The sequence below is a fragment of the Dipodomys merriami genome, unplaced genomic scaffold, assembly GCF_024711535.1.
Source record: "Dipodomys merriami isolate MVZ:Mamm:240054 unplaced genomic scaffold, mDipMer1.0.p SCAF_74, whole genome shotgun sequence".
NCBI classification, from domain to species: Eukaryota; Metazoa; Chordata; class Mammalia; order Rodentia; family Heteromyidae; genus Dipodomys; species Dipodomys merriami.
Genome location: NW_027206335.1, coordinates 2,249,224 through 2,256,501, shown reverse-complemented (window position 1 = coordinate 2,256,501; position 7,278 = coordinate 2,249,224).

The window sequence follows — 7,278 nt, the reverse complement described above, 5'->3', positions numbered from 1 at the left end:
TTAGGGTTAGGGTTTGGTTTAAGGTGAGGGTGAGGCTGAGGATTAGGGTTAGGTTTAGGGTTAGGGTTAGGGTTAGGTTTAGAGTTAGCGTTAGGGTTAGTGTTACTGTGAGGGTTAGGGTTAGGGTTAGGGTTAGGCTTCGGTTTGGGCTGAGAGTGAGGGTCAGGGTTAGGGTTAGGTTTTGGGTTAGGGTGAGGTTGAAGCTGATGATTAGTGTTAGATTTATGGTTAGGGTTAGGGTTAGGTTTAGGGTTAGGGCTATGTTTAGGGTTATGGTGGGTGTTAGGTTTAGGGTAAGGGTTAGGCTTAGGGTTAGGGATAGAGTTAGGGTTAGGGTGAGGTTGAAGCTGATGATTAGTGTTAGATTTATGGTTAGGGTTAGTGTTAGGTTTAGGGTTAGGGCTATGTTTAGGGTTATGGTGGGTGTTAGGTTTAGGGTAAGGGTTAGGCTTAGGGTTAGGGATAGAGTTAGGGTTAGGGTGAGGGTGAGGGTTAGGGTTAGAATTAGGGTTAGGGGCAGGGTTAGGTTGAGGTTTAGGTTTAGGTTGATGGTTCGGGTGAGGGTGCGGGTGAGGGTTAGGGTTAGGGTTAGGGTGGGTTTTTGGCTAGGGTTAGGGTTTGGGTGAGGGTAATGGTGAAGTTTAGGGTTAGAATTAGGGTTCAGGAGAGGGTTAGGGTGAGGGTTAGGAATAGGGTTATTGTTAGGGTTAGGGTGAGGGTGAGGGTGAGGTTGAGTTTTAGAGTTAGGTTTAGGGTTAGGGTTAGTGTGAGGGTTAGTGTTAGGGTTAGGGTTAGGGTTAGAGTGAGGGTAAGTTTTAGGGTGAGGGTTTGGATTAGGGTGAGGGTGAGGGTTAGGTTTAGGGTTAGGGTGAGGTTTAGGGTTTGGGTTATAATTAGAGTGAGGGTTAGTGTGAGGGTGAGGTTTAGGGTTGAGTTGGGAGAGGGGGAGGGGGAGGGTTAGGTTGAGGTTTAGGTTTAGGGTCAGTGTTAGTGTTAGGGTTAGGTTTAGAGTTAGGGGGAGGGTTAGGGTTAGTGTTAGTGGTAGGATTAGGGTTAGCATGTGGGTAAGGTTTAGTCTTAGAATTAGGGTGAGGGTGAGGATGAGGGTTAGGGTAAGGGTGAGTGTTAGGGTTCAGTTTACGATTAGGATTAGGGTTAGGGTTAGGGATAGTGTTAGGGTTAGTGTTTGGATTAGGGTTAGGGTGAGGGTGAGGGTTAGGTTTAGGGTGAGGGTAAGGGTTAGCGTTAGGTTGAGGATTAGTGTTAGGGTTTGGGTTAGAGTTAGGGTTAGGGTGAGGGTGAGGTTTAGGGTTAGAGTTAGGGTTAGGATGAGGGTTAGGTTGAGGGTTAGAATTAGGGTGAGGGTTATGTTGGGTGTGACGGTAAGGGCAAACCTGAGGGTTAGGCTGATGGTGAGGGTTAGGGTAAGGGTGAGAGTAAGGTTTAGGTTGAGTGTTAGGGTTAGGGGAAGGTTGAGGGTGAGGGTTTGATTGAGGATTAGGGTTAGGGTTAGGGCTAGGTTGAGGGTGAGGGTTAGGGTTAGGGTTAGGGTGAAGTTTAGGGTTAGGGTGATGGTTAGGGTTAGTGTGAGGGTTACTATTAGTGTTAGGGTTAGTGTTAGGGTGAGGGTAAGTGTTAGGGTGAGGGTTAGGGTTAGGGTGAGGGTTATGATTAGGGTTAAGGTTAGCGTGAATGTTAGGGGAAGGTTGATGGTTAGGATTAGGGTTAGGGTGAGGGTTAGTTTTAGGTTTAGGCTGAGGGTTATGAGGAGAATTAGGGTTAGGATTAGGGTTAGGGTGAGGGCTAGGGTGAGGGTTAGAGTTAGGGTTAGTGTTAGAGTGAGGTTTAGGGTTAGGGTTAGTGTTAGGGTGAGGGTTTGAATGAGGGTTAAGGTTATGCTGAGGGTGAGGGTTAGGGTTTGGGTGAGATTTAGGGTTAGGATTAGGGTTAGGGTTAGGGTGAGTGTTAGGATTAGGGTTAGGGTTAGCGTTAGGTTCATTGTTAGTATTAGTGTTGTTGTTAGCATTAGGGTTAGAGTTAAGGTGACGTTGAGGGTGAGGGTGAGGGTTAGGGTTAAGGTTAGGGTGAGGTTAAGGGTTAGGGATAGTATTAGGGTTAGAGTGAGAGTGAAGTTTAGGTTTAGATTTGGTTTAGGGGGAGGGTTAGTTCGTGGGTTAGGGTTAGGTTTCATGTTAGGGTTAAGGTTAGTGTTAGGGTTAGAGTAAGTGTTAGGTTGATGGTAAGTTTTAGGGTGAGGGTTAGGGTTAGGGTGAGGGTTATGGTTAGTGTAAGGGTTCGGGTTAGGGTTTGGGTTAGGGTGAGGGTGAGGCTAAGATTAGGGTTAGGTTTAGAGTTAGGGTTAGGGTTAGTTTTAGGGTTAGGGTTAGGGTTAGGCTTAGGCTTAGGCTCAGGGTTAGGCTGAGGGTGAGGGTGAGGGTGAGGGTTAGGGTTTGGGTTAGGGTGAAGGTGAGGTTGAGGATTAGTGTTAGGTTTAGTGTTAGGGTTAGGGTTAGGTTTAGGGTTAGGATTAGGGTTATGGTAAGGGCTAGGGTGAGGGTGAGGTTTAGGGTTAGGTTTAGGGTGAGATTTATGGTTAGGGTTAGTGTTAGGATTAGGGTGACAGTGAGGTTTAGGTTTAGAGTTAGGATTAGGGTGAGGCTGAGGGTGAGGGTTAGGTTCGGGGTTAGTGTTAGGATGAGGGTTAGGGTTAGGGTGAGGGTGAGGTTTAGGGATAGGTTTAGGATTAGGATTAGGGTTAGAGTTAGCCTGAGTGTGAGGGTGAGGGTGAGGGTTAGTGTGAGGATGAGGGTTAGTGTTAGGGTGAGGGCTAGGGTGAGGGTGAGGTTTAGGGATATGGTTAGAGTGAGGGTGAGGGTTGGGTGATGGTTACGGTTAGTCTGAATGTTAGTGTAAGGGTTAGAGTTAGTGTTAGTGTGAGGGTAAGTGTTAAGGTGAGGGTTAGGGTTAGGGTGAGGGTTATTGTTAGTGTTAGGTCAGGGTCAGGGTTAGGGTTAGGGTTAGTGTTATTGTTAGGTTTAGGGTTAGAGTTACGTTGAGGATGAGGGTGAGGGTTTTGGTTAGGGTGAGGTTTAGGGTGAGGTTTTGGGTTAGGGTTAGGGTTAGGGTTAGGGTGAGGGTGAGGTTTAGGGTTAGAGTTAGGGTTAGGGGGAGGTTTAGGATGAGGGTTAGGTTTAGGATTAGGGTTAGGGTAAGGGCTAGGGTCAGGGTGAGTTTTAGGGTTAGGGTTAGGTTGAGGTTAGTGTTAGGGTTAGGGTTAGGGTGAGGGTGAGGTTTAGGGTTAGGGTTAGGGTTAGCGTGAGGCTGAGGGTTAGGATTAGTGGTAAGGTGAGTGTTAGGGTTTGGGGTAGGGTGATGGTTAAGCTGAGGGTGAGGGTTAGGGTTAGGGTTAGGATTAGGATTAGCGTTAGTGTTTCGTGAGTGTGAGTGTTAGGTATAGTATTAGGTTGAGTGTTAGGGTTAGCGTGAGAGTTATGGTTAGGGCTAGAATTACGGTTAAGGTGAGGGTGAGTGTGAAGATTAGGGTTAGGATGAGGTTTAGTGTTTGGTTTAGGGTTAGAGTTAGGCTTAGGTTTAGGGTAAGGTTTAGGGGTAGAGTTAGGGTTAGGGAGGAGGGTTAAGGTGAGGGTTATGGTTAGGGTGAGGGTTAGGTTGGGAGTGATGGTAAGGATAAATTTTAGGGTTGTGCTGAGGGTGAGGGTTACGGTAAGGGTGAGGGTTAGGGTTAGGGTGAGGGTAAGGCTTAGGGTTAGGGTGAAGGTGAGGGTTAGATTGAGGATTAGTGTTAGGGTTAGTGTGAGGTTTAGGGTGAGGATGAGATTTAGGGTTAGGGTGAGGGCTAGCGTGAGGGTGAGGGTTAGGGTTAGTGTGAGGGTTAGTGTTAGGGTTCAGGTTAGTGTTAGGTTGAGGGTTAGGGTTGGGGTTAGTGTTAGTGGTAGGGTTAGGGTTAGGGTTACAGTGAGTCTAAGCCTTAGGTTTGGGTTGGGCTTAGGATGAGATTCATGTTTAGCATTAGGTTTAGAGTTAGGGTTAGTATAAGGTTTAGGCTTAGGGTGAGGTTTAGGGTTAGAGTTAGGGTGAGTGTTAGAGTTAGGTTGAGGTTTATTGTTAGGATTAGGGTAAGGGTTAGGGTTAGGGTTAGGCTTAGGCTTAAGCTAAGGCTTAGACTGAGCATGAGTGTGAAGGTTAGGATTAGGTTTAGGGTTAGGGTTAGGTTGAGGTTTTGGTTTAGGTTTAGGGTTAGGGTGAGGGTTAGGGTGAGGGTTAGGGTTAGGGATAGGGTTAGGTTTAGGATTAGGGTTAGGGTGAGGTTGAGTGTGAGCATTAGGTTTAGGGTTAGGGTTAGGCTTAGGGGTGAGGGTGAGAGTAAGAGTTAGGGTTAGGGTTAAGTTTAGGCTTAGAGTTAGGGTGAGTGTTAGTGTTATGTTTTGGGTTAGGGTGAGGGTGAGGCTGAGAATTTGGGTTAGGTTTAGGGTTAGGTTTACGTTTAGGGTTAGTGTTAGGGTTAGGGTTAGGGTTAGGGTTAAGCTTAGGGTTAGGCTGAGGGTGAGGTTGTGGGTGAGGATTAGATTTAGGCTTAGGGTTAGGCTGAGGGTTAGGGTTATTGTTAGGGTTATGTTTAGGTTTAAGTTTGCGGTGAGGGTGAGGCTGAGGGTGAGTGTTATCGTTAGGGTTAGGTTTAGGGTTAGTGTTATTCTTAGGGTCAGGGTTAGAGTTACGGTGAGGTTGAGGGTGAGGGTGAGGTTTTTGGATAGGGTGAGTTTTAGGGTTAGGGTTAGGGTGAGGGTGAGCGTGAGGTTGAGGGTTAGAGTTATTGTTAGGGGAATTGTTAGGGTGAGGTTTAGGGTTAGGATTAGTGTTTGGGTTCATTTGAGGTTGAAGTTTAGGTTGAGGTTGAGGGATAGGGTTACCTTTAGGATTAGGGTTAGATTGAGGGTGAGTGTGAGGGTTAGGGTGAGGGTTAGGCTTACGCTTACTGTCAGGCTGAGGGTGAGGGTTGGGTGAGGATTAGCGTTAGGGTGATGGTTCGGGTTAGGGTTAGTGTTATTTTTAGGGTTAGGGTTAGAGTTACAGTGAAGGTGAGGGGGAGGGTGAGGGTAAGGGTTAGGGTTAGGGTGGAGGTTAGGTTTATATATACAGTTAGGGGGAGGGTTAGGGTGAGTGTTAGGGTTAGGGTTAATGTTAATATTAGGGTGAGGGTGAGGGTTAGGTTAAGGTTTCGGGTTAGGGTTAGGGTTAGTGTGAGGGTTAGTGTTAGGGTTAGGTTTAGTGTTAGGATGAGGGTAAGTGTTAGGTTGAGGGTATGGGTTAGGGTGAGGGTTATGGTAAGGGTGAGGGTTAGGATTAGGGTTAGGGTTATTGTTAGGGTTAGGTTTAGGGTTATGGTTATTGTGAGGTTGGGGGTTAGGGTTAGGGTTAGGTTGAGGTTTAGGTTGGGTTTAGGGTTATAGTTAGGGTTTGGGTGAGGGTGAGGTTTAGGGTTATAATTAAGGTTAGGGTGAGGTTTAGAGTTAGGGTTAGGGTGATAGTTAGGGGGAGGGTTATGGTTAGTGTTAGGGTTAGGGATAAGATTAGGATTAGATTGAGGGTAAGTGTGTGTGTTAGGGATAGGTCTAGGGTTAGGCTTAGGTTTAGTCTGAGGGTGAGCATGAGGTTGAGGGTTAGGGTGAGGGTTAGGGTTAGGGGGAGGGTTAGTATGAGGGTTAAGGTTAGGATTAGAGTTAGGGTAAGGGCTAGGGTGAGGGTGAGGTTTAGGGTTAGGGTTAGGGTGAGGTTCATGGTCATGGTTAGGGTTAGGGTTAGGGTTAGTGTTTGGGTTATTTTTAGGTTTATGGTTAGGATTTCGGTTAAGGTGAGGATGAGGTTTAGGGTGAGGGTTAGGGTGAGTTTTAGTGTTAGGGTTAGGGTTATAGTTAGGGTTAGGTTGAGGATGACGTTTAAGGTTAGAGTTAGGTTTGGTGTTAGGGTTAGGGTGAACGTTAGGGTTAGGGTTAGTCTTAAGCTTAGGCTGATCATGAGGTTGAGGGTTAGGGTTCCGGTTAGGGTGAAGTTTAGGGCTAGGGTTAGGGGGAGTGTTAGGATGAGTGTCAGAGTTAGTGTTCGGGTTAAGTTTAGGGTTAGGTTGAGGGTTAGTGTAAGGGTTACGTTGAGGGTGAAGGTTAGGTTTAGGTTGAGGGTTAGGTTTAGGGTGAGGGTTAGGGTGAGGATTAGGGTTAGGGTAAGGGTTAGCTTGGGGGTGATGGTAAGGGTAAATGTGAGGGTTAGGGTGAGGTTGAGGATTACAGTGGGGTGAAGGTTAGGGTTTAGGTGAGGGTTAGGGTTAGGGGAAGGGTGAGGGTGAGCGTTAGGTTGAGGATTAGTGTTAGTTATAGTGTGAGCCTTAGGGTGAAGATGAGGGTTAGGGTTAGGGTGTGGGCTAGGGTTAGGGTGAGGGTTAGGTTTAGGTTTAGGGTTAGTGTAACGGTTAGTGTTAGGGTTAGGGTTAGTGTTTGGGTGAGGGTAAATGTTAGGGTGAGGGTTAGGTTTAGGGTGAGGGTTATGGTTAGGTTGATGGTTAGGGTTAGGTTTATTGTTAGGGTTAGGGTTACGGTTACGGTTACTGTGAGGGTGAGGGTGAGGGTTAGGGTTAGGGTTAGGATGAGGTTTAGGTTTAGGGTTACGGTGAGGGTGAGGGTTAGGGTTAGGGTTAGGGTGAGGGTAAATGTTAGGGTGAGGGTTAGGGTTAGGGTGAGCGTTATGGTTATGTTGAGGGTTAGGGTTAGGTTTATTGTTAGGGTTAGGGTTATGGTTACAGTTACGGTGAGGGTGAGAGTGAGGGTTAGAGTTAGGGTTAGCATGAGGTTTAGGTTTAGGGTTAGGGTTAGAGTTAGTGTTAGGGTGAGAGTGAGGTTTACGGTTAGATTTAGGGTTACTGTTAGGGTTAGGGTTAGGGTGGGGGTTTAGGTTAGAGTTAGGCTTAGGCTTAGGCTTAGGCTTAGGCCGAGCAACAGGGTGAGGGTTAGGGTTAGGGTTAGGATTAGGATTAGGGAAAGGGTTAGGGTGATTGTGAGGGTTAGGATTAGGTTTAGGCTTAGGCTTAGGGTTAGGTTGAGAGTGAGGGTGAGGTTGAGCTTTAGGGTTAGGGTGAGGTTTAGAGTTAGGGTTAGGGTGTGAGTTAGGGTTCGGTTAATTTTAGGGTTAGGGTGAGGGTTAGGGTAAGGTTTACAGTGAGGGTGAGAGATAGTGTTAGGTTGAGCGTTAGGGTTAGGGTTGGGATGAGGG